The 27,765-nt window shown below is 46.9% G+C and overlaps 1 long non-coding RNA gene across 2 annotated transcripts in view; it reads right to left on the reverse strand.

Annotated features, from left to right (window-relative positions):
• The window catches only part of LOC100340747 (uncharacterized), an 86,627-nt gene extending 59,317 nt beyond the window's left edge, over window positions 1-27,310 (reverse strand). Inside the window, exons 1-3 of one of the 2 annotated variants that reach the window (XR_016224570.1) lie at window positions 26,938-27,310; window positions 7,886-8,041; window positions 216-302 (exon numbers count right to left, since the gene is read on the reverse strand). This is a non-coding gene — a long non-coding RNA (uncharacterized LOC100340747). The remainder of the gene's footprint in view (window positions 1-215; window positions 303-7,885; window positions 8,042-26,937) is intronic. The other variant, XR_016224571.1, reaches the window with a different exon arrangement.
• Window positions 27,311-27,765: the final 455 nt, after the last annotated feature.

Here is a 27,765-nt window from a genome sequence, read left to right on the forward strand (position 1 = left end):
TTCTCTAATAGTAACAAGCAAAATATAGCTTAAAATGAAATAATAACTACCAATTAATTTATGGCAGCTTTTAAAATACACGTTACCAAGTTTAATCTCGTTATAAGCCCGTGAACTAGTGTTATCATCGTGCCCATTTGACAGATGAGGGAGCTGAGACTCAGAAAAGAGATGGGCCATAGTCACACCATCACTAAGTGACAGTCAGTACTTACATGCAGGCCCACGTGTCTGTGGCCGGTCGGTAGTGAATTGCTCCTGCACACTTGCTAGCTCTTAGGAACTGACAGTCTGAACATCTCCTAGAAACGAGATAGAATTAGACCAAAAACCCATTCATTTGCCAAATAATTCACAAATTCATTTGCACATATGTAGAATCTTGTAGCAATTACATTGCCTCAAATTTGCTTAATGGAATGACAGCCCAGCAAAGCAGAAATGTAGCTCCAAGAGCTTTTTATTAACATTTTTCTCGCTATGAATCCACCCATGAGTCAAGTTAATGATCACAAATCATTAGTGAGAAAGCACCTTCCTAAATCTGCACATCCCCATGCTGACCTTGGGATCTACAACATCAGGCGTAAACATACTGCCCACAGCTTCCCTCTGCATCCGCTCTGACAACCTCAGGGAGACTAATTCGGCCCAGGCACTGTGTTGACAATCATTTGTTTTTAAGTGACAAACATATTTCATATTCTCAATGCACAATCGACCTGCTTAAGTATTGCCATTAATATTCACAACATGGCTGTGACAGAGAGCAGCACGTTAAGAGGGCCATCACGCCTCAAGTTTTTCAAGGAAAAAGAACCGGATGTTGTTTAGGAAAGACCCTGCTGGTAACACCAAGACAAGCGGAAGTGGGGAAAAGGAAATTTGCTGGAATGATACAACACAAAGACAGCCAAGATGGCCGGGCCCCAGCCCGACTGAGATGAGAAATGCAGCAGAGGTTAGGTTTACAGGCCACTAGATCTTTCCATTAGCTACTTTCTGAGTACCACACAGGCTTCACATCTCTCCTCTCTCTGCTCATGCACAAATGGCCACCAGAGCCCTGGAGCTCACATGCCTGCAGTTTGATACCCTTCTAACAACTGCTGAGTCCAAATTCTCAAAGAACAAAGCAAGCAGATGCAGCTTGGTTCCTGTGAAATTCTGTGTTCCCGGGACAGCGTCGTAGAGGTCATCTGGTGGTAAGAGATGTGTGTGGCCCAGGGATGACTCCATATCTTAAAAGGTCCTAATGTCAATGTAACCACACTCAGTCAGTTCTTACTCAAAAATCAGTCTCACCAAACCCACTCTGTGTTTCAGTATAGGGTGAGTATCCCTAATTCGAAAATCCAAAATTGGAACTTCTCTGAAATCCAAAATAGTTTGGGCACCAACATGACAGCACAAATGGAAAATTCCACACCAAAAAACTTTGTTCACATACAAAATTATTAAAACCATTTTAAGGAATTTATTAACACATTAGATCCTCAGGATCACAGAAAACACATAATAATTAATACAACACATTTCTCAATTCTCATTAATATGATGTTTATACAGGCTGGTGCCGCGGCTCACTAGGCTAATCCTCCGCCTTGCGGCGCCAGCACACCGGGTTCTAGTCCCGGTCGGGGTGCCAGATTCTGTCCCGGTTGCCCCTCTTCCAGGCCAGCTCTCTGCTGTGGCCAGGGAGTGCAGTGGAGGATGGCCCAAGTGCTTGGGCCCTGCACCCCATGGGAGACCAGGAGAAGCACCTGGCTCCTGCCATCGGATCAGCGCAGTGTGCCGGCTGCAGCGCACCGGCCGCGGCGGCCATTGGAGGGTGAACCAACGGCAAAGGAAGACCTTTCTCTCTATCTCTCTCTCTCACTGTCCACTCTGCCTGTCAAAAAAAATAAAATAAAATAAAAAAATATGATGTTTATACAAAGAAAACAGATTCAGTATTGTTCATAGATATTATTCTAAGAATATAGTGATACTTCCTTTCCTATATAAGATTATACCTTCATATTATGTGTTTAAGAAACATGAATGAATTTTGTGTTTAGACTTCAGTCCCATCCCTAAGGTATCTTACTAGGTATGTGCAAATATTTTAAAATCTGAAAATGTTCAAAATCTGAAACATTTCTGGCCCCTGGCATTTTGGATAAGAGGTAATCAACCTATATTCATTTGTTCAATAAACACAGAGTGCCCATTCAGTGCCAAACAGCTAGCCCTACCCAAAGGAACGTGCAATCTGGAAGGAAAGACTAGCATGAAATTCCAAGAGTGTGTGACAGATAATACTATAGGAAAAACCATGGGATGTCACAGGTGGATATAAACATAACTCAGTCCAAGGGGTAGCGTGGAGATGGAAGGTGTCCCACAGGAGGCAAGACTGAGTTGAGATGAGTAAGAATTAATCAGGAGTGAGTGTTTAGCCTAATAGTTAAGACACTTGCATCCCGCACTGGAGTTTATGGGTTTAACTTCCTGCTCTAGCTCCTGACTCCACTTCCTGCTAACGAAGACCCTGGGAAGCAACAGTGATGGTTCAGGTTATTGGATCCCTGCTATGCTTGTGTGAGAGTTGGATTGAGATCCAGAATGTTGGATCCAGCCCCAGCCCAGCTGTTGCAAGCATATGGGGAGTGAACCAGCAGAGGAAAGGTCGGTCTCTCTCTCTCTCTCTCTCCCCCTCCCCTATTCCCCTCTCAAATGAATAAATAATTTTTAAATTACTCAATCGGCTATGAAAGAGCATTGTGGGTGACTTTGCCTATAGGGAATGAAGATGCAGAGGCACTAAACTGTCAAGAAGTAAGAAGCTGGAATACATGTAGGAATTTGAGCGGGACAGATAAGTAGGGGTCAGATCATGAAGAAGCTTAATTACCAACTTAAGGAACTTAAAAACACTCAATAATTCTAAGCAGCAATTCTTGCTTAGAACCACCAGTGGAAGCCAAGACACCCTACTAAGAAAACAACTTTGTTAAGTGTTAATTTTGTATCACCTCTTTGTAGAGTCACAATTTGCATTTGGCATATTAAAGGCACTGAGAAGTACTGTAACACACAAAAATGTGTGGCTAACTTTGTTAGGGTTTTACAAATGTATTAAACCATGAGTCTCATTGCTAACCCACATCCTACAGAACACTCATTAATCCAGTCTGAGAAATTCTGCTTTGAGGCAACGGGGATCCTATTGGAGAGTTTTAAAAAGCAGAGTGAAATGATTCAATTTGTACTTTAGAAATGGCCTACTGCCTGCTGTAGAGAATAAAATAGAGGAGTGGAAGCCAAGATGCTAGGAGACTTGTTAGGGGCTGCGGTAATTATCCAAGGGAGAGATGATGGGGGCCTGAACGGAATGCAGGTCTGGGAACAGTCATGGCTGCCTAAGATCCTAATACAAATGGCTGCTCCATGGCAGGCTCCGTTTAGGAAGATAAAAAATGAGCATGAGACTGAACTTTATTATAAAAGCCAAGAATGAGAGCACTAGCGGGGCCAGGGCAACTACTAAGCAGCGACTGTAACTCTGCAGCTTATAAAGGACCTGGCATTTCTGAGAGGACAATGCCCCTTTGCTCTGGGGCTGTGCAGTCTGCCCTGGGGAGGGCCTCCCTGAGCCAAGACTGCAGGCCCAGGCTGCAGATCAACCTCATTCAACAGAGAAGTTGTCTTGTTAAAGGACAGGGCTAACATGAACTCCCAGAAGGCACTCACTCTGAATGTCATGTTAGGGAATTCGCCCTTACTTTCTCTTAGGCATTGTGATTAAGCACTTACTTGTACCAGGCTTGTCCTAGAACTTCACATTTCTTACGTCTGGTTTTGCTGGTCATCTGTTGCCAGACTAGGACACAAACCATCCCAAAGCTTAGCAGTCTGAAACAATCAGTATTTCTTATTTCTCACGAGTCTGTGAATGGACTTGGCTCACTGGCTGGGTGTCAACAGGATCACTTATGGAGTGGCAGCCATCTGCAGGCTTCAGCAGGGCTGGTGTATCCAGGATGATTGTCCCAGTAAGTGGCAGTTGGTGCAGGCTGTGAGCTGAGATGACTTGGTTCTCGTCCATGTGACTTCACCAAGTGGACAGCTTGGGCCTTCTCATAAGAGGGCAGCCAAGCTCCAGGAGGACAAACCCTAACTCCTAAATGCTGACCCAGTGCTGCTTGAGTCATGCTTGCCGATGACCCGTGGCGAAAACACATCACACACCTGAGTCTGCTGTCTACATGAAGGGACTGCACAAGGGCACAAATACTGGGAGGTGGTTGATTGCTACCAATAATGTAATAATCTATATTTTAAGCATTAAATTACATATAGAAAATATAATACATTCTATGATATATTTATCTATCTACATTTTTGCAATATGAAATAAGGTATAATTAGGAATGAGTTAGTATATCTTTTAAAGATTTATTTACTTATTTGTAAGTCAGAATTACAGAGAGAGGGAGAGACAGAGAGAGAGATATATATTCCATAACTGGTTCACTCCCCAAATGGCCACAAGAGCTGGGACTGGGCCAGCCCAAAGCCAGGAGCCAGGAGCTTCTTCCAGGTCTCTCACGTGGGTGCAGGGGCCCAAACATCTGCGACATCCTTTGCTGCTTTCCCAGCCACATTAGCAGGGAGCTGGATTGGAAGTAGAGCATCCGGGACTCCAACTGGCATCCATATGGGATGCTGGCACTGCAGATGACCGCTTAACCAATTGTACAATAGTGCTGGCCCCTAGAAATGAATTCTTAACAGAAACTAGCATCCCTGAGCAAGGACAGTCTCTTCAACAAATGGTGCTGGGAAAACTGGATTTCCACATGCAGAAGAATGAAGCAGGACCCCTACCTTACACCTTACATGAAAATCCATTCAAAGTAGATTAAAGACCTAAATCTATGACCTGATGCCATTAAATTATTAGAGAACATTGGAGAAACCCTGCAAGACACTGGCACAGGCAGAGTTCTTGGAAACGACCCCAGAGGCACAGGCAATCAAAGCTTCTGTATGAGAAGCTTCTGTATGGCAAAAGAAATCAGGAAAGTGAAGAGGCAACCAACAGAATGGGAGAATTAGTTGCAAACAATGCAACTGATAAGGGACTAACAACCAGAATCTACAAAGAAATCAAGAAACTCCACAACAACAAAACAAACAACCCAGTGAACAAATGAGCCAAGGACTTAAACAGACATTTTTCCAAAAAAGGAAATCCAAATGGCCAACAGACACATGAAAAAATGCTCAGGATCACTAGCCATCAGAGAAATGCAAATCAAAACCACCATGAGGTTTCACCTCACCCCAGTTAGAATGGCTCACACACAGAAATCTACCAACAACAGATGCCGGTGAGGATGTAGGGGAAAAGGGTTGCATTGTTGGTGGGAATGCAAACTGGTGAAGACACTATAGAAGACAGTATGGGGATATTTCAGAAATCTGAATATAGACCTACCACATGACACAGCCATGCCACTCCTGGGAATTTACCCGAGGGAAATGAAATCAGCAAATAAGAGTTATCTGCACCCCCCATGTTTATTGCAGCTCAATTCACAATAGCTAAGACAGGAATCAACCTAAATGCCTGTCAACTAAAGACTGGATAAAGAAATTGTGGGATATGTACTCTACGGAATACTACACAGCTGTAAAAATAAAATTGAAATCTGGTCATTTGCAACAAAATGGACGAATCTGCAAAACATCACACTTAGTGAAATAAGGCAGCCCCAAAGGGACAAACACCATATGTTCTCCCTAATCTGTGATAACTAATAGAGCACCTAAAAGGAAATCTATAGAAGTGAAATTGATGCTTTGAGAAGCAATGACTTGAATAGCCCTTGTCTTGACTATTGAGGAATAGTTTTTTTTTTTTTTTTTCTTAATGGAGAATGGGACTGGAAATGGGAGAGGGAGGAGGTGGTGGGGTGGCAGGGCAGGTATGATGGGAAGAATCACTATATTTATTCCTAAAGTTGTACTTATGAAATTTGTACTCATTAAGTAAAAGGTTTCTTTGGCAAAAGAAAGGAGAAATTAGCATTAAATGTATACACATAAGAAAAATCACTTGTGAATAATTTTAAAAAGCAAAGATTTGAGGGCCAGTGGGCCAAGATTCCAAGGCTTACTACAACTATTTTAGATGTGTGACTTAGTAAACTATTTATACTAGTTTCCTCACATGAAGAAACATAAGCACTAAAAGTTGCCTTGCAGAACTATTAGGGGGACTTAAAATGTAGAGAGATACGTATGTATATAAAATAAATTTAGTGTCACTCATATAACAGCACACATATTCATGTTTTTCTGTTCCTTTCTCATCTTCATACTTAAAGTAAATATATCATCCAATATCACTTTCTTTTTTAAACAGATTTTGCTATTTAAAAAACATTTATTTTATTTTACATCATTTGAAAGATGAATAGACAGAGAGAGAAAGAGAGAGGAAGAACAAGAGAGAGAGATAACTTCTACCCGCTGGTTCAGACACCAGCTGGCCACAGCAACCTGGGCTCAGGCTGGGAGTAAACCAGAAGCTGAGAACTTGGTCCAGGTCGCCCTGTGTGAGGAAGGGATCCAGGTACCTAAGCCGTCACCCACTGCCTCCTAGGATCCATTAGCAGGTTCCTATAGGGTGGAGACTCAAACCTAGGGACTCATGGATGTGGGATGTGGGTGTCTTAATCACCACACTGAACACCTGCTTCATCCTGTATCATTTTATCAAAATGTAGACAAAATTGTCTTCTACCAATGCACTTTGTTTGAAGTCACTGAACACCAGGCTTTGTCTCTACCCTTTGTAATTGTAAGCAGATGTTCCATTATGTTGATACACCACAATGGACGTAACCCTGCTCCTACTTGTATGCATCTAGCTTACTCCCTGTTTTAATTTTTGAAGCTTATCCTGATGCCTATATTTAAATTGTTCCTCTTTAAAACTCATTCTCTCATGCTTGCAACAGCCAAGGGGCTTAAGTCAATAGCCAGGACCTTAATGCAAGTCTCTCCTGAGGGTGGCAGGAACCCAATGATTCAGGCCATTGTTGCCTCCCAGGGTCCACGTTAGAAGAAGCTGGAATCAGGAACTGCGGCCAAGTATTGAACCCAAGATCTCTGATGTGGGCTGGCATCCTATCCTGCACCCTAACTGCCCAGTCAAACGACCACCCCTGATTTTTTTCTTAATAGAGAAGCACTCATATCCTTCCCCCATACAGTACCCACCCTGAGAAATTACTAACTTTATTCATTCAGAAAAAACAATACAGAAGAGAGCCATGTATGATCCTTGGACTAGGTGCTGGCATCATCGAAAAAGAATAAGACAGTTGTGTTGGGGGAGTGGGATGCAACACAGTGCAAGGACCCTGGGTTCACATCACTGCCACAGTGCTGGCATTCCTCAGTAGCTCCAGGTGAACACAGAACCCAAAACACAAACGGAAACTGCTGTGTGCAAGCTTTTCCAAGCTGCGGGTGCTTGGGGTGGATGCGAGGTCTCTTTACAAGAGGCTGGGAGGGACAGCAGCTGTGCACTGGGCCTACTGAGTGCCCAGCACGGGGCCAGGCCAGGACCCTTCCTGAAGCTGTCGCTCTATGGACAGGGCTAATCCCGGGTGAATTCATACATGAAGGATGGGAAGACCCATGGGCACGAGGCTCATGTTTCCCTGGGGGTGAAGAAGTCAGGTCATGGAATGGGAGCCTTGAGCTGGTCCTTAAGCAGCAGGAAGAATCCAGCCTTGAAGAGAAGCGGGGCAAGAGCAAGCGCCCAGCCGGAGGAGGCCCTGAAGCCCTCGCATTCGTTTTACAAGAAGCTTCTGGAATGTCCTACCTGGAAACGCCTCCCCTCTGAATGCAGGTGCAGGTGCAGCTGCAGCCAGTTCCCCGGGAATGCCAGTCACCTGCCCAGGACCACACCAGCTCTCAGGGGCTTCTGAGTGAAGTGCTGTCCTAGGGGCCTCCAAGTAGCTTAACTGATGCAGGAGAACTAATTGGAGAAGAAGACAGAACACAATTAAGAGCTAATTGGGACGGGCCTGACTGTCGGGTGACAGAGTCCTGCTGGGGCACTTTGTTAGCTGGGCTTTCTATGCCCACCCACCCCTGGAAAGTCCCGTCGGGAGGTCTGGGAAGGGGTCAGGCTCCCCGAGGCACTAGGTGACCTGTATCTCCATTCGTGCACCAGGCATGTCTACGAAGTCATTGCCACCAGCCCAGCCATCATCCTCCAGGACCTTTGGCAAACCATACAACGACATTTGGGCCCTGCCCTAGAAATTCTGCTTCTGGGGCTAGTGCTGTGCTGCAGTAGGCTAAGCCTCCACCCGAGGGGCTGGCAGCCCATATGGGCCCTGGTTTGAGTCCACTTCCGATCCAGCTCTCTGCTAATGCGTCTGAGAAATCAGCGGAAGATGGCCCAAGTGCTTGGGACTCTGCTCTCACGTGGGAGACCTGGAGGAAGCTCCTGGCTCCTGGTTTCAAATTGGCCCATCTCTGGCCATTGCAGCCATTTGGAGAGTGAACCAGCAGATGGAAGACCTCTCTCTCTCTCTCTCTCTCTCTCTCTCTCTAGCTTTACCTCTTAAATAAATAAAATAGTTTTTAAAATAAAAGAAATTCTGCTTCTGCATCCGCCACGGCACTGCCTACTGCTCCCTTGGTCAGGCACCTGCACCCCAAAGTCTGAGAAGAATCCAAGACGCGCAGTTCCAGTGGCTCCGGCGCCTGTCCCTCCCACGGCTTGGTTCCGTGTGCTCCCCTCGAGTCTCAGCTCTCCGAGGACAGGGCTTTTCATCAGTTTTCATAACTGCCGTGGACCTTGCCTGCAAAATGATTTCAGGCACATGATAGCTGATCAATGCGTCTGATTTATCCTCAATTATTTTCACTCGCCCTGAAGTAGTCCTGCGAGCTGACAGAAGAATTCCCAAAATCCTTTTGTAAGGATCATTTTTTAGCATTTATCCTACCCCTGTACCTGGCGTGGCTTGTGGGCACTCTGCACATGGCTATGGCCAGGACGCCCTCACCTGCTGCTGCCTCGAATGTCCACACTGCCAGAGAACAGGGCCTCTGAACTGACACAGACTGACAGACCCTGGGAGGGGCCCGGTCACCCTGCACGTCATCCCTGCACTCCTGCACCTGGGAAGATCTTTGTAGTGAAGGAAAATTGGTAGACTGGGAATTCTTTTTCACTTTATTAACATTAGCAGTTGACATTGAGTCTGCCTTGTGTGTGTGTGTGTGCGTTTGCTTATTTCTTATTGGGTTTTTGTACAGCTGCTTTAAAAACTACAGGTTTGGCTTTTTTTTTTTTAATTTATTTTACTTGAAAGTCAAGAGTTACACAGAGAGAGAAGGAGAGGCAGAGAGAGAGAGAGAGAGAAAGAGAGAGAGAGAGAGGGAGGGAGGGAGAGGTCTTCCATCCGATGGTTTACTCCCCAATCGACCGCAATGGCCGGAGCTGCACCCATCCAAAGCCAGGAGCCAGGAGCTTCTTCCAGGTCTCCCATGTGAGTGCAGGGGCCCAAGGACTTGGGCTATCTTCTACTGCTTTCCCAGGCCACAACAGAGAGCTGGATTAGAAGTGGAGCAGTCGGGACTTGAACTGGCGCCCATATGGGATGCCAGCATTGCATGTGGCGACTTTACCCGCTACACTGCAGTGCCAGCCCCAGGTTTGGCTTTGACTAAGCCTCATCTTGGTGCAAGAACTTAGGAATGGCTGCAGGTTCCTTTAAGAGAGAAGAATATGGCTGTGTCTACAAAGGGTCCCAGACTTGGCTGGGTTACTTTCCTAGCTTGGAAAGGACGAGAAAGTCCTGGCAGAGCCACAGGGAGGCAGAGCGTGAAGCCAAGCCCCTGCCTGTTGGGCACAGTAACCATGACCCCTAAGCAGCTCTGTTCTAGCCATCAGGGTAGGGTTGGCAGAGATGAGCCTGACATAGAAAGATGGACATATGAGCCTTCCTTCCCTAGCGCAAGAGCCCCGTTGAACTGGTGACCCCTGTCCTCTGCCCTCCCCGACACAGGCCCTGCGATGCAGAGGCCCCACCCTTGCCCCTGGACCTTGCAGGGTCAGCACTGAGTTCTCTCCAGGGATTTCTGGTCAGAAGTGAAAGCGCGTAAGGAATTCTACTTGGCAACATGAACGACCTGGAGCAGAGAGGGAAAGAGATTTCTCTGAGGGCTCCCAGCCAGGCCACCAGCCCCGCAATCTAGAGCCAGCAACACAATGCCTGAGTCTGTTTCCACCAAAGCCCGTTATTAAAAGCGCTGCTTAGGGGTTATCAGGGAAAATGGGATGCACCAACGTTACAAATTAGGCATGTATTTCATATCTTGAAAAGGGCACATGAACTTCTCCAGCCTGCAGTGGCCTGGAGAGAACGGAATGGAAAATACACACAAGTCCTCCCAACAAGGAGAACGCAGAGGCTTCTGAAGACAAAAGCGTGGCCGTCCCCGAAGGGCAAGGTCATCTCCTAGAACAGGTGTCCCATCAGTACAAGATCCGAGTGTGGATGACCCGCTCATCCAGGCCCGATAATCCCGCAGCACAGGGGACTTCCTCAGGAAGGTGTTTAATTAAAAGCGGCACAGTGTGTCCTGGACTGGGCTTGGAGGGTTCTCCTGTGTGTCCTCAGGAGCCAGTTTCCTGCTGGTGGAAGCTAAGGAGGGAGGGAGGAAAGAGAGAAGGGGGAGGGGAGAGGAAGGAGGGAAAGAGAAGCACATTCAGGCCACACATGAGGGAATTTTAAAAGTTCATGGGAAATTAAACTAAAGTTAAGTTTATTTTGATGCAAAAGCATTTGAAATCCACAGACAACTTTTCATAACACACATTTCCCAAGCACTTTTGGAACCGCCATCCTATGTCTTTCTGAGCCCAAACTCCCACCAACAATTTGCTTTCTGACAAAGGCAAAGAGCAACGGGAGAAGACAAAATTTTTCTAGACTCACTGATTCCCTCCTGCTGCACACCTGCCCTTGTTCTAGGCTCCGAAGTTACAGGACGACTGTGCTGCTCTCCCGATTCCCAGCTGTCCAGGAAGCTGACCACTGTGACACACAAAGTTTTCTCAACACACACTGAAACTCCTTTCACTCATGCAAATGTCAGAAATCTAAAATCTGTCTTTGTCAGACTCCCTTGCAGCTGGAAGTCCAGGGGTGACTTTTGCGTCTTCCTGCTCATCAGGTGTGTAGAACTGGGACTGAGTCAAGCCAAGGGGTAGGCAGGCTGGGGGCAGCACTCAGTTCTCCTCGGAAGGATGTGCAGAAATCATTCATGTGCTCTCTGGAGAGCCCCAATCCCTCCTTCTTTAGTGCCAAAAAAATTGTCTCAGCTCAGGGGTTTGCTAGTGGAATTCCCTGGGCAATGTGGTCAAGAATTCTAAAGCTGGAACCATAACCTTTTATAATGAACTTACATCTTCATGTCTATACTATTCCCATCTCCCACTCACTCAAATCCTCCAGCAAAGCCGGTGACCACAGAACCACTCCAGGCTGATATCCGTCCATTCTGCCCACACGGAACAAGAGCCGCAGGGCCGCCAGAATGCATCTCTGAGTCTGTAGCTCGCAGAGCAGCCCGCACGTGGCCTCCATAGGAGCAGGTGGTCCCATTACTTGGGGCCGATCCTCTCTGAGCACTGGGTGCACTGACTTCAGGTGTAAGAGCATCAGCACTGAGCTGACTTCTCTCAAGCTCCCGAGGCAACTTGCCCAGCCGTCACCCAGGTCTGAGGGGACCAGGCAGGTGCACTTACGTGTTGTGCGATCTGGTGGAAACGTGCTGGTACCAGGGCATCCAGAACCCACACAGCGACAGCTCTCCATGGAAGCCAGGGCTATTATTCTCATTTTCTAATGAGTGGTTTGAGACACAGTAGGGTTAAACAGTGTGTCAAAGCTCACACAGATGCTAGGAGAGCCGGGTGTTGAACCCAGTCCTGATTTTGGAATCTGAATGTGAAGGATTCTCACAGCTCCTCAGAAGCCCCACTAAAGAACAACTGGGTGCCACTGTTCGTCAAGGAGAGGTCAAGCTCACGGCCAAAGCTGCAACTGATGTAGAAGAGCTGGAGTGTAAAGCTGTCCTGCAGGGCCCAGGCCAAGGGCAATCAGGGTATGAAGAAGCTTGAAGGCCAAGTCAACGGGTTTTGTGTTGATCCGGGGAGAAACAGAGAGTTAACATTGACGTAGGATGAGCTTCATCACAGGGCTGATACAAACTCCGAGCTATGCAGTACGCAGGGCAGGCAGGCAGTTACTCTTGGAAGTCAAAGCCAGAGGCAGAGGATAGAACCAGCAACTCAAATCAAGATTTGAGGCTGGGGATAGATGTCAGACCACAGACGGCAGGAAAACTGAAGAAGAGAAAAACTGACGGGATGAGTACATAGACAGGTGAGTTTTGGAAAACACAGTGGGGTTGGGGGTGGCAAATGTTATCATGTGCTGGGTTGAGCAGCCACTCTGGGACCTCTCCATGCCATACAAAGTACCTGGGTTAAGTCCAATCAGCTTCCTGCTAATGCATGCTGGAGGCAGCAGATGATGGTTCAAGTTAGGTTCCTGCCACCTTGTGGGATCCAGATGGAGTTCCTGACTCCTGGCTTCAGCCTGGCTCAACCCTGACTATGCTATTGCAGGCATCTGGAGAGTGAGCCAGCAGGCGAAAACATCTCTCTCTCCTTCTCCCTCTACCTCTTTCTCTCTCTCTCTCTCTCCCCCCCCCCCACCCCTTCCTTCCTCCCTTCCTTTCAAATAAAGCTTTAAGGAAAAGAGAATAGAGTAGGGCTGGGCATGTCAAAAGGGAAGGATGATAGAGAGGAAAGAGTGATCTAGATGTGTAGGCAGGTGGGCTAAGTCTTTGATGTAATCAACGCCAAAGAGTTCTAGTATGGGCTTAATTTATAAATCAGTGGAGAGGCTTTGAGCAAGAGCGTGGTCGCTCCACACGTGCACAGGAGAAACACTCCTGTGGCTGACTGGTGGGAGGTGCAATGCCTTAGATATTAGTTTGGATGTTTAATGACCCCCAAAGGCCCATGTGTTCAAGACTTTGTCCCCAGGATGGAGCTATTGAGATATGGTGGAACTTTTAGGAGGTGCACGTGGTGGAAGTCATGGAAGGTCCTCAGGTGACTGGAGGTGTGTCCTGGGACAGTATCTCTTTCAAGAAAAGGAGTTACAGGAGCCTGAGTTGGGCCCAACCTCTCCATGCCTCCTGGCTCACCAGGTGACCCTTCCTCCACATATGCTCTGCCACCACCAGCAGCTGCCTTCACCGCATGCCAACCCAATGGGGGCTACCTGATCTTGGACTTGAACCTCCCAAACTGGAAGATCTCTCTTCATCAAACCTCCGGCATTTTGCTGTCGTAATAAAAAGCTAAGACAGCAGTCCCAGCAGTCGGACACAGGTGGACCAGGGCAGAGCCCGCCGAGAGGCCGCTGCAGTAATCCAGTTAAGAGAACACAGCCAGGGCAGCAAGAATCCTCTGGCTCTGGGGGAAAACTCAGGAGATGCCCCTGCCTGCTGCAGCCTGTGTGTTCTGAGCCCTCATGCTACACCCTGCCAGTCATTCACAGAAATCAAGGAAGGCGACATCACAGAAAATCCTCTGCCAGATAAAGACTTCAGGTGAGAAAGAATTGAAACCTCTTTTTCTTCTACCTGCACTGCCTGTTGAAAAATGCCTGTCCAGCCAAAACCCAATTTCTGTCATTTTAATTCAAGTGCAAATGGATTGAAGGCTCAGATAACAACATAAAATTGGTTAATCAACTTTCATCCCATATTTATATTGCAACAGGGAGGTTTAACAGTTTTCTGCAGCTCAGCCCGGTGTCCTGTGACAGCCAGCCAGCATTTTATGTCCCCTTCAAATTGCAAACCAGAGACCCCTCTGCCGTCAGTGACCCACCGCCCCTCCCGCTAACCAGCTCTCCCTCCTGTCTGGACGGGGCCAGTCGGTCCACTTACACTGTGAGCATGGAAGGCCCTGCAGGAATAGGTTTTCTGCTTTACTCGAGAAATGAAAATCGCTTTTTGCTCCCATCATCCCATCACCACAGAGAGATGCCAGTGAAGTCATAGTAGGAGTAAAATTACTGAAAATATTTTAAACTTAATTTCCTGTGGCAGGCAGACCCATTCCACGCTCAATGCAGGCCCAGTTAAATATCTCTGTTGGCTTCCTGTTGTTCAAAGGCTCAGGTCTAAAGCCGAGAGCCTGGCACACAGGACCGTCTGGAATAAGTCCCTTCATCTATTTTCTCCCGAAGTGATTTTCCAGAACGCAGGAGGCACCTGTCACAAGGCCGGGTACTGGTTTGCAGCTGTGAGCAAGACCAGCATCATCCCTCCTTTCACGGTGCTGGCATTCTGCTGAGGATGACGGACAAATGACACACGCTGTCGGGGGAGAGAGGTAACTACAGGGCCACGAAACAAGGGAACAGACGACCGGGAGAACACGCAGGAGGCAGGTGCACAGGGGAAGGAAGGATGCTTACTGCAGAGAACGGACTCCGCCAGGCAGCAGGACCCGTGTGTGCGAAGGGTCGGATGCCGAACAAGGTGGGAGGAAGATGCCGGAGGGCGAGCTTGTTGAGTCAGAGGCAGGTCGATCGGACGTGGGGTCTGAGAGGTCAGCAGCTTCCCTGTGGGCCACTGGACTTAATCCCAGGGGTCACGGGGAGCAACACAGGTTAGGTCTCAGAAAGATCCCTTTGGGTGCAACATGGAAGACAGGAGCAAGTGGCGGGGTGGGGGGGGGCAGGGAGGCCCTGTCTCTGGTGGAGGAAGAGCCGGCGTGGAGAGCGTGAGGCAGTGACAGCACGTGAAAGGCAACAAGTGCCTTGCTTCTCCAGCACCAGCCTTCCCATCCCTCCAGCCTCCCGGGCGCCCTCTCCCTGCTCAGTGCTCCGTGCTCCCCCCACCCCCCACGACTCAGGTCACTCTCCTGTCTCCCCTGGTGAACTCCATCCACGCAGCCATGTCAGCACAGAGCTGGGCCTCTCGCCTCATGGTTGCGATGCCAGGTAAACCCTGCACCTGGGCTTGAGACCTGACTCTGGTTCTTGCTCCTGACCCCAGCTTCCTGCTGACGTAGAACCTGAGGGACCACAGCGGCGGCTCCGGCAGCTGGACTGAGGTCCCAGCTTCAGGCATCAGCCTGGCTCAGTCTTGATCAGCTGCAGGCAACTGGGGAGTGACAGCAGACAGGAGATCTCTATCTCTCTGCCTCTCAAATATATTTTTAAAAAAAGCCAACCCAGAGTTTCCCTCTCCACACCCTCACCCTTGAAAGGATTTGCTCTCCTTTTTCTGCAAGCTCCTATCACCGTTTTCAACATAAAACTTCATAGGCATGGCTATTATGTATCTAGGGACAATGTAATTGTTTTGGAAATAGTTTTCATGTTTGTCTCCCATGCTAACTTGTAAAGCAACAGGAAAGACAAATTTCTGAGTTCCTACCAAACTCGCATTTAAGTGTCTTTAACAAACGGTAAATGAATAAACCATAGCCAATGATATGAAACAAATGACATGGTTTCAAAAAGAACCTAGAATTATTGCATTGAGAAAGGACCATCTTTGTGTGATTTCTCCCTAAACAGACAGCCATGGTATCTGGGAAACAAATATTTATATACTCACCAGGGTAAGGGTGGAAGAGAAAGTCTTCCAAATCCAGTATCCCTGCCTGTAGCTTAAAAGTCACTCATGGAAAAAAAAAAATCTAAATGAAAGATCCTAGTGAACAAGACCCCAGCAGAAGGAACAGGCCATCAAGGAGTAAGGCGCCTTTCTCTGAAGGGAGGAAGGAACCTCCACTGTGATACGGCCTTGACTAAACAAGTTCAGAGTCGGTGAACTCAAGGGGCTTCCATAGCCTAGACAGCTCATAGCAAGAGTCTCAGGTGATTGCTGACGTCATAAATAAGAGTGCCAATTGTTAAATCAACAACGGGAGTCACTGGGTACATGTTCCCCACATAGGATCTCTGTCCTTAATGTGTTCTACTATGAAACTTAAAAACAACACTACTAGTTTAACAATACCCTATACCTTGTGTGGTTGTGTGAATGCAGCCTGTTGAAATCCTTGCTTAGTGTATACTAAGTTGATCTTCAGTATATGAAGGTAATTGAAAATGAAACTCGATGAAGGGCGGGATGGGAGAGGGAGTGGGAGAGGGGAGGGCCACGGGAGGGAGGGAGGTTGGGGGGGGGAGCCACAACAATACAAAAGTTGTACTTTGTAAATTCACATTTATTAAATAAAAAAACTATATAACAAACAAAAAAAAGAAAAAGGAAAAAAATAACTTAATACTTTACCCTTTTAGTATTTTTTATGTTCTACTTAAAACTATTGGTTGAACTCTGTAATTAATACACAATTACTCTTAGGTGTTTAATTAATGCTATAATTAGTACTCAAATAGTATTTTACACTTTGTGTTTCTGTGTGGGTGCAAACTGTTGAAATCTTTACTTAATATATGCTAAATTGATCTTCTGTATATAAAGATAATTGAAAATTAATCTTGATGTGAATGGAAGGGGAGAGGGAGTGGGAGAGGGGAGTGTTGTGGGTGGGAGGGAAGTTATGGGGAGGGGGGAAGCTATTGTAATCCATAAGCTGTACTTTGGAAATTTATGTTCATTAAATAAAATAAAATTAAAAAAAAAGAAATCATGACCAACACTAATGTGATAATTAAAACCAAATCAAATACCTGCTCACCAGTGCTCTGGCTTGATGGGGAAAAGAAGCAGCCAGCCCATGTCCAAGCTTCCCTAATCATGTGCTCCTAGTAATCCACGTTGCTTTTCCTGGTTACATTTCATAGACAATTTTGCTTTTTCCCACACAAATCAAATTCTGTACCAGATTTGCAAAGTTTGTCCTATTACTGCACTATTTTAACATTCTAGTTTTCTTTAAAGAAACAGAGTCCCACAAGTACAATTAATTTTAAAAAATGAGACTCTCCCCATATAAGTTTAAGATTAATGATATCTGTTTACTATTGGATGATTTGCCTTCAATAAGTGGCATGAATAAGAATTGGCTCCCAATCTTAATGTATGTGTTCTTGTCAGCCAAATAGCTATAAACAACATCAAATGTAATTCTCCGGAATAGTAACAGGTTATTAACTTCTTAAGCCATTCCCTAATGAGTTTTAAATCTCTACAGAGTAACAAGTTCTAAAGCAAAGGAGACATGGCAGAATTCCTGCCCGCCTCGCAAAACAAGCCCACACTGGGATTCCCGGCACCAGGAGAAGGCCTTGGAATGGATTTTTTCCTAGAGCGCCCCTAGGATTCCAGGCTGAATTATCTCCTCCCCAAACCCCTGCATGCCGCGGCCACATTTTTCCCTCATTTTCCAAGGTAGACACAGACAAAGGTTTCATGAATTCCTGGGCCACTGCGTCACCCAGGAGATGATCAGCACCAAGTCAGGGGAGGGGTCTGTGCCTCGGGCCCCGGTTCCCTTTGTAAGGGAGCACATCCTGGGCACAGCCTTGTCCTCAACACCTCCTATAGCAAGAGGACGCTAGATCCACAGTGACCCAGCAGCACCCTTCTGAGTGACATCCAGTATGGGCCTCCAAGCCATTGCCTGTGGAGGTGAGAAGGGACAAACAAAGAGAAAGAGAGAATGCGAGTGGCTGGTGCAAGAAGGGGACAGGATGATCTGGAAGCACCTGGCTGTTTCATGTCTGCTCTCTGCAAGCCCGTTCTGTTTCTACATCTTCTCTTTTTCACTTATTTGAAAGAGAGAGCACCTGCCTTCCATCTGCTTGTTCTCTCTCCAAATGCCCACAGCGTCCAGGGCCAGGCCAAAGCCAGGAGCCAGGAATTCCCTCCAGGTCTCTCGCATGGGTGGCAGGGACCCAAACACTTGAGCCATCATCTGCTACCTCCCACAGTGCACATCCACAGGAAGATGGATCAGAAGCAGAGGTGGCCTGGCACAGTCCCAACTGCTGTGGCCATTTAAGTGAACCAGCGGAAGGAAGACTTTCTCTGTCTGTCATTGTCTCCGTGTATGTCTCTAACTTTTGAAAATAAATTTAATTAATTAATTTTAAAATGAGTTCCACAAAGTTTGAAAGCAAAGGAATAGAAAAGGCTGCATTAGTCAAATACAGTCAATTCTCTTTATTCATAGGAGGTTTGCTTAAGAAATATACAATGAATATTAAATTAGGAAATACTGAGTGGTTTCTCCTACGGAAAACATGCAGTTAAGATCCTGCAAGCCTTTGGTTGCAACAGGTTCATCAGCTCCTCAACACATAACCTGGAGTGTGTCTGTTTAAAGGCACCTTACTTACTAACCACCGTCAAGCAGCACTAAACTCATGGCAAGCGGCACTGTGACTTGTGCCTCAGTGGGGCTCTTCCAACAACCACATGTTTCTCCATGAAACACATCACAGCCTTCTCGTGCTTAGGCATACTACACCGCACTTCAACACCATGCTGAGGGCCACTTGAGATCGCAAAGTCACCAACAAAAAGCACACAAATAAGAAAAATGTGGGACTTCAAAGATCTCAGAAAAGACACTTGGTTACAGGAAGAGCTGAAGCAAGCAGGCGCAGCGTCACCTTGCTGGACTTCAGCGGGGACTGTGTCTGTCGGCTGACTCAGATTTCTGATGCCCTGCGCGTGTTGATGAATGGCCGTGAGGGGCCCTGAGTATCAGCTGTACAGTAATAAACAAACCTTGGGGGCGGGCAGTGTGGTACAGCGGGTTAAGTCACAGCTGGGAATGACTGCACGACATCTTGGTGTGCCTGGATCCAAGTTCTGCCTCTGCTTCCTATCCAAATTCCTGTTCACACACACTCTAGGAGGCAGCAGACGTGTGTGTGTGTGTGTGTGTGTGTTGCTCTGAATTTCAAACTAACATTGTCTAAAAACAAATTTTAGCAGGTAGGTGTATTTACAAATACAGAACCCATGAATTATGAGGACCCACTGCCTCAATCAGAGAAAAATGGTGTAGGTATAATAATATGCCAACAAATAGCCTATAAATGAGTTTGGACAATAGGCCATCCCTGAAAAAATACAATTACAATACAATTAAATTACATCTTAACTTCATCACACAAACACACATGCATGCACACACACACACACACACACTGAAATCCAGATGATTTCCAATTTTTGTGTGTGGGTGTTACTTATAAACTAAAACTATGAAGACACAGGAAGGTGGAAAACAAATTCAAAAAACAAAAGGAATAGGGGCTGGTGCTGTGGCGTAGCAGATAAAGCTGCTACCTGCAGTGCTGGCATCCCATATGGGCTCCGGATCTAGTCCCGGCTGCTCCACTTCCATCCAGCTCTCTGCTCTGGCCTGGGAAAGCAGTAGAAGATGGCCCAAGCCCTTGGGCCCTGCACCCACGTGGGAGACCCTGAAGAAGCTCCTGGCTCTTGGCCTCGGATTGGCACAGTTCCGGCCGTTGTGGCCATCTGGGGAGTGAACCAGCTGATGAAACACCCCCCCGCCCCCGCCTCTGCCTCTCTGTAACTCTACCTTTCAAATAAGTAAATAAATCTTTAAAAAATAGATTACAAGCCACCTTGTAAAATTAAAAAAAAAAAAAAGAACAAAAGGAACGACATGCTCTGCTGTGCCTCCAGATGACGACGAGTTTAAGTCATCAAGGTGTTGATGCAAAACAGACAAGCAGAGCCAAGTAACAGAGCAGAAACCAGAAAAGGGGCCACACATAGGCAACGCTCGATTTATGACAAAGATACCACCGCAGAGTGCTGAGGAAAGTGGGAGAGCTGAACATCTACCTGGAGAGAAATGAAAACAACCTCTGTATCCTCCAGCAGCAGACAATCCAAACATTCAACAGCAGTGGAATGGACAGACGCACTATGGAGTATTCATCCAACGGCAAAAAATACCGACAAGAAAATGAACAAATGATGCCACACCGCACCTGGACTAATCTCACAGACTGAGGATTTGAGAAACGTCAGACATGAAAGATTGCAGGCTGTATTATTCCATGGCCACTTGGGTGAAAAAATACAAGCAAAACTGAACGACAGAGTTAAAGAATTCTTAAATGCTCAGATGATAATTGCTGTCACCCCTTGCATGCTTTAAGGACCCTGATATTTTACACCTTAGATAAAACCAGAAGGAAAGGCAGCCACGCAATTGGCATCATGGCTGGGATAGGAACTGATGTGGGCAAAGTGAGCTGGCTGTAACTGGCAGGCGGCATATGAAGGGTTACTCTGGCCCCAAAGTTTCACTGCTTGACATATGTTGCAGTTACATCATGTTTGATTTACAGTAATTAAGTTGTATATTTTAATTTCATGAACTTTTCACAGTTTAAAAATAGAGTTTTTTCAATCCTCTTGAGTTATGGATTTAAATATAGAAATAAAACCTTAAATCTTGTGGAAGAAAATATTAGAGAATATATTTATGGCCCCAGGACAGGAAGGATTCCATAAACAAAATGTGTAATGCACCAGTACAGCAAAGAAAGATTTACAAATATCTGTAAGAGAGAAGCTGCTGCAAACAGCATTAAAATATAACCAGAGATTTGGAGAAAATATTTTCAACACATATAAGCAAAAAAGGGTTCTTCCCAGAATACATAAAGAACTTCTACATGTGAACATATGAAAATGCAATAGTGTTCTCTATTAATCAGAGAAGTATAAGTAAAAAGCTCAATGAGATACTGCTGTGTGTCCATAAAATTGTCAAAAGCTGCAATGCAATAGCACCAAGGCAGAAATGGGGTCTGCTGCACTTGTACTGCTGGTACGGAGGAGGAGGTGCACAAACACTTTGGAGAGCCTTTGGAAAGGTGTCCTGAAGCCGAAAATGCACATTTCTGGGAACTCGGGTCATTCATCTTCAGGAACAGGACCTAAAGGAATTCTTGCACATGTGTGTAAGGAGAGAGAGGGAAGGATGATTCTGTGGCAGCCCAAATGTCCATCCAGAAGAGAACAGGTCACTAAATCATGGTATTTTCAAACAATGCAATATGCTCTACAATGGCTGAAACAAAGAACCCAGATTCTATACGATCCATATGGAAAAATCTGCATCTAGAGAAGCTAATACTGAGAGGTCAAAATGAGAGCTGCAGAATAACACACATGTGCTACAGTGGCACATGCTCAAAGCATGTCACACATGCACAGGTCATGGAAGCAGGACACGGACAAGGACACAGGCAAACTTCAAAATGTAATTCCCTCTAAGCATGGAGGGGAGCCAGCGCTGTGGCACAGGGGGTAATGCCCTGGCCTGAAGCGCCATGGTATCCCATATGGGCATCAGTTTGAGACCCGGCTGCTCCACTTTCCATCCAGCTCTCTGCTATGGTCTGGGAAAGCAGTAGAAGATGGCCCTTGGGCCCCTGCACCCACATGGGAGACCTGGAAGAAGCTCCTGGCTCCTGGCTTCACATTGGCACAGTTCTGCAGAACTGCGGAGTGGGGAGTGGCTAACTGGGGAGTGAACCAGTGGATGGAAGACCTCTCTCTCTCTCTCACTTCTCTCTCTTTCTCCCTCTCTGTCTCCCCTCTGTGTGTAACTCTAACTTTCAAATAAATAAATAAATCTTTAAAATAAAAAACAAGCATTGGCATGAGCTGGAAAAGTCGTGGAGATGACTTCCGTAGTGGAGGGCTGTATTTCCTAGGAAAACAGGAAGGCAACGCAGCAAAATCATTCGTTCATGTAAGTCTGTCTGGTGTGCATGTGTGTGTTTGCTGCCTTGTCTTCTTTTGGTATCTTTTACATATTTTAGAATACCGACAAAAATACAAAAAAAAAAAAAAAAAAAGCTTAAAAGGGGAGAAAATGCCACCCTGTGCAGATTGAGGATACTGCCCAACATGTCTTGCAAACATTGGTATTTCAGCATTTGCATTGCTTTCGAAGTCCGCTGGCTCCACTGGGAGCAAGCCTGGGCTATGAACAGAGACTGCAAGTCTCCCAGATGGTCCCTCACTTACACCCATCAGGTCCCCTGATCAGCCAAGGACCGGGCTTCCTCCTTCACTGCTCTCTAGTGCAGCCCGCGTTTCGGAGTGCTCCAATTGCTGTGCATGTGTCTGTCTCCCCCAGCCGACCTGGATGCCTCAAGGCAGCTCCACATAGGAGGTGTTAATAAACACAGTCTGGCTCAAGAAACACTGGGTGCACCAGCTTGGGGGATGCTGGCAATGCTGGTAAGCAGGGCCGTGGTCTCGGGTTATTCTGCACCTCATGTCTCGGGCGGCCTTAAGTTCCCTGGGATGGGGCTGTTGTGTGGGGGCCACTCCATGAGTCCTGTCTCAGGAGGAAGGAGCCCAGAGCAGCTCAGTGTCTCTCTGCCTATGCATCACACTGAATGCTGCAAACCAGAACACTGACACAGCACACATTGTCAAATACTTCTGAACAGGGACCCAAAGGGACCATATCAATGGGAAAATAGTTGCTGCATCAAATTGGAGAAATTAGACATTTCTACCTGTTTTCCCAGCTTTCTGCAATATGATTTTATTGTCCTAATAAAAACTTAAAAAAAGAAATGTAAAACTGCAATTTCATCTATGGAGTGATGAAATAGGATGGCAAGTGTTTGATGTTTCAAAAGACTTAATTCTCCACTTTTCAAGTTTTTCTTTTGAAATGATCAATAAATACATAATTACTATATATATACATACACACATATATTTCAATAAAATAAATAATATCTAAGTAATACAGGCAACAGTATCATGGACAAGCCAAGAATTAAGTGATATTTCTGCAAAAAAAAAAAAATTCTCCAGATTGAAAATTCATGTTCAAGGCCCAGGAATTTGCATCTTTTCCAAGCTTTGCAGGTGACTGTGACTCAAAGGGTACTCAGGAGAGTAGTCCCCAGATCACCTCCACTATCCTGGGAAAGCCACCACCATGGCCCCCATGAGGAAATGTTACCAATCCCATCCCCTACACAGAGTCCAGGTCCCCTTGCAAGTCAAAATCAACTCTAAGGAACGCAGCAGCTCTCATTTTTCTTGGACCGAGTGTTTGAACAAGGACCCACACAAAGAATCCTTCTTCCCCCAGTGATGGGCAAACAGACCTTCTTTTCCAGAGAAAGAGAAATCTCTGGGTTTCTGAGAACATTCAGTAGTTCATAAGAGAGGGTTCATTCCAAGGATCACAACAACGAGGCAGACAACGTCAGAAGAGTGAGGGAGAAAATTCAAGAAGTCCACTAATTCATGTCCTCAGTAAGTTGTCAGTTCCATGGATCATATGAGAAAGGATCTGCTTTTAAGTGAAAACATGTACATTATTTAAAATTTATTTATTTATTTTTGTTTGGAAGGCAACGAGAGAGAGAGAGAATCTTCCATTTGCTGGTTCACTACCCCTCAAACTTCAACAACAGCCACTGCTGGGACAGGCCAAAGCCAGGGGCTCACAACGCCACCTGGGTCTCCCACGTGCTGTCAGGGATCCGAGCACAGGAGCCGTCATCTCTGGCTCCTGATGTGTGCACTGGCAGGAAACTGCAGCAGAAGCAAAACCGGAACTTAACCCAGGCACTCCGAGCTGAGAGGCAGGTGTTCCAAGTGGTGTCAAGCCCTGAGCCAAATGCCTGCCCCTGAACGTACATTTTGAACACACAATATAAAATGCAGAGGATAGCAGACTATATAATGCTGAAAATTCAACTGATCAAACTGACTCACTTGTGGGCATCTCTTTGAGATGCTCTGCCCCAAGTCTTACCCTTCCACAGACATTCCATCAAACTGAATCTGACCAGTCGAACCAATCCCAGCTCTAACCACTATGCTCTCCTGCTGGAGGGTATCAAATGGCTTCAACAACCTCCGAGATCCTGATGGCCGAGCACGGCACTCAACACACTCCCCGCACAACATAGCAGAGACTGCCCAAACTTAACACACATCTTTGCTGCTCCTCATAAGCCAGCTGCAGTCCCCTCTTCATGAACCGGCTCACGCTATCCAGAGACCTCTCCCTATAAAGAGTCCTTCCTTCTCATCACCTTCTAATAACGAGAACACTCATTGAGCGCTGTCCTGTGCCAGGTCCTTACTAAGTAATGGCACTTAGTGTCAGTAAGTGTGTGAGGAAGGATGTAAGTGTTACGAAGAACGGCACCCGCGTACATAAAGCAAAGCAAACAAACCTCCACTACTAAGCAGAGTACCAAGCATGTCAGCACGTTTGAACGTGCGCTGACAACACGGCAGCGAACAAAAGACGTGAGTCTCTTTTACAAGGGGAACAAGAGTAGAGACAGTTATTAAACACTAACGAGGCGTGAGTGTCATGTACCGAATTACACCACCTTCCACCAATCATATCGGGAAGACCCAACCCTCCCCCTCAATGTCACTATATTTGGAAGTGGTATCTTTGGAAGTTAATTACGGGCAAATAAGACCATAAGAGTAAGACCCAGGTCCAATAGGATTGGTGATATTTTAAGAAGAAGATGACAGGGCTGGCGCCACGGCTCACTAGGCTAATCCTCCACCTGCGGTGCCGGCACCACGGGTTCTAGTCCTGGTCAGGGCGCCGGATTCTGTCCCGGTTGCTCCTCTTCCAGTCCAGCTCTCTGCTGTGGCCTGGGAGTGCAGTGGAGGATGGCCCAAGTGCCTGGGCCCTGCACCCGCATGGGAGACCAGGAGAAGCACCTGGCTCCTGGCTTCGGATCAGCATGGTGTACCAGCCGCAGCGGCCACTGTGGGGTGAACCAACAGAAAAAAGGAAGACCTTTCTCTCTGTCTCTTTCTCTCACTGTCCACTCTGCCTGTCAAAAAAAAAAAAAAAAAAAAAAAAAAAAAAGAAGAAGATGACAACACTAGAGAATCTCCATAGATATATGCATGATGGAGAGAAGGCCATGTGAGAATCCAGCAAGAAGGTTGTTGTTCACGAGCCAGGAAGGGAGTCTCCCTAGAAACAAACCCCACCTGGTTTCCATCTTGTCCGACCTCCATACCTGAGGAATTGATCTTTGTTTAACCCAACTGGTCCATGGTATATAGCAGACCATACGGCAAACCTTGCAGATTTCTGGAGAAAAAGAGTCCCAGGTTACTGCAAATACAAAGATCTTGAAGTGGATGTGGGGGACACCCATGGTGGATTTGAGGAATGCCTAGGAAGCCAGTATGACTGGAACAGAGAAACAGGGGACTCTGGGTGAGGAAGTCAGAATGGAAGAGGCACAGAGGGGCTGGGAACCTTGCAGGCACAGTCAACTTTAGCTTGTACTCCAAGAGCACTGGGAAATCCCTGGAGGGCTCAGGGTGGGCGGCATTGTGAAAGGAGCATCCTGGCTACTGGGTCAGTATTTCACAACCCGGATGAGTAATGACGGTGGCTTTGACCAAGGTAAGAACAGGGGAGGTGGGACACACTCAGCAGGGACTTCGAATGTGGAGCCCATGAAAGTGGCTGTGGCTTTCATACGAGGTATGAAACCCAGAAGAGTCGGGGATGATGGCAAAGATTTTGTCTTCAGCAGCACAAAAGAAAATGGAATTGACAGAAACAGAGATGAGAGAAAGTGCAGCAGGAGTCGAGCAGGTGGAGAGGGTGGAGAGCTTGGTGTGCACTGAGATTCGGCTGCCTGTGGACCTCCAAGTGGAGATGTCAGGAGCAGCTGGGTGGCTGATTCTGGGATCCAGCAGAGCATTTGGAACAAGGACGTAGGTTGAGAAAATGTCAAGACGTTATTGAATGAGATCAGAAAAAATAATTGAGCAAGACGTCTTAGAACTGAGCTCTGGGTCAGTCCAATGCTTAAACCAAGGTCAGGGACTGCAGCGAAATCAGCAAGGGATTCAGAGGCGTCCCTGGGAGCAAGGAGGAAAACCAAGAGTGCGGCGCCCCGGGGGCCACAAGGAGGAAGGAGGACCATTTGTGTCTCTCACTCCTGCACCTCCGTCATCACGGAGGCCACCGGCGACCTTGAGCCAAGCAGTCACAGTAGGATGACTGGAGAAGGCGCAAGAGAGACAGGGAAGAGAGGCTGAGGAACGACTTCAGACAACTCACGTGGGGAGCTTGTCCGAAAGAAGGCAGTGGCGTGGAGGCTCTCTGGTGGGGTTGTGGTTTCAGAGGGCTGAAAGGTTTTTAGTGGGAGTTACTACAACACGTCCAAGTGCTGCTAGGAATCACCGAGCAGAGACAGAGAGAGACTTACAATGCAGGAGAAAAGCTGAACCACCTTCACAGAGGGGAAAGAGGCTGTAGGTTCAGAGAGGTGAGGTGATTCCACCACGATCACACAGCTAGCGATATGCGGACCGGGATTCGGGTGATGTCTTCTCAGATAAAGTCTGAATTCCTAATGATTCCTGCTGCTTTGATGCAAGCGCTCCTTCACCTCAAGTTCAAGTTCAAGTTTTCCTCTCCTTTCATGTTGCTGTCTTCAAACACCCAAGTTAGAAGTGTTCTCTGCTTTGCCCCACTGACCTCCCATCCCACCTCATCTTGATGTTTTACTACGGTTACTAATTTTCTGTCTTCTCCCATATGTGTTTTGAGGACATAGATTATGCATTGCAATCCCCTTTCTCTCTCCCATCTCCTAACACAGCGCCTAGGGCATGGCAGGACCTTGATCCATATTTGCTATGGGCAAGCAGAAGAGAGAAACAGGTGGGAAGGGAGGTGAGGAGCAGGGCCTTTTTCCCAGACTTCTCACAGACGTCACACCTCATACATCATGGCCAGCTTGTCCTAGGCCAGATCAAGGGACTATATTTACTTTAGACTGCCCTCCTAGGAGCTCTTACCTCCTTACTCACTTCCTTGACTGTTTTCCGGATCCAGTCTGGATCCATCCCTTCTGCTTAATAATGAAGCAGGCTAGAATAACGCCCTGCAAGGGGTGGGGGGGCCTCCCGCGTGCACCTGTTAACTCCCCAGCCACCTGCAGAGGAGTGTTGCCAGCTGCCCATTCAGCTGGGAAGAGGCTGCAGAAAGACCTCACGCTTTCCAAAGGATGAGCTCCTGTGCTTCTGCTCAGCGCTGGGTCCTGTGCTGAGCACTGGGGTGACGTGATGGGCAAGACGCTTCCTGCCTTCACCAGGCTCACATCTCACGGGCAAGGGGACAGGAAACAGCAGTCAGATTCCCCAGCTCCCTCTATACAAGTCTCCATCTTTTAATTCCTTTGGAAACTTAGGAACCGGTGAAGTTAGTTCCTCAAGGAGCTGAGCTTATCTTTCATTGCGCTGGCTGGCAGATTCAGAAGTAGGCACAGGTGCTGCCACAGAGGCTTATCCCTCCCATGCAGGTGTCTCCTGGTCACTCCTGTGCTGCAAACCCTTCAGTGGCTCCCTATCACCTTGACCAAACTGTCCAGGCGCCTATGCAAAGCCTCAGTCAACCTGTGCTGCCCCCACTTCCTGTGTGACCCCACATCCTTTTCCCACCTGAGGACAGTGGTTTAGAACAGAGGCTCTGCAGCCCAGGCAAGCTTCAGATGCTCAGCTCCTTCTAGCCTGGGAAACTTCCTTAGACTCTGAACCTCAGTCTCCTTATCCACAAGTGGAGAGAAAAATACAAGCCTTGAGACTTGCTGGAATCATTAGCCAGACATGGTAGGGAACCAGGCCTAA

The sequence above is a fragment of the Oryctolagus cuniculus genome, chromosome 18 (assembly GCF_051225735.1).
Source record: "Oryctolagus cuniculus isolate XC-2025 breed Fujian yellow rabbit chromosome 18, ASM5122573v1, whole genome shotgun sequence".
NCBI lineage: Eukaryota > Metazoa > Chordata > Mammalia > Lagomorpha > Leporidae > Oryctolagus > Oryctolagus cuniculus.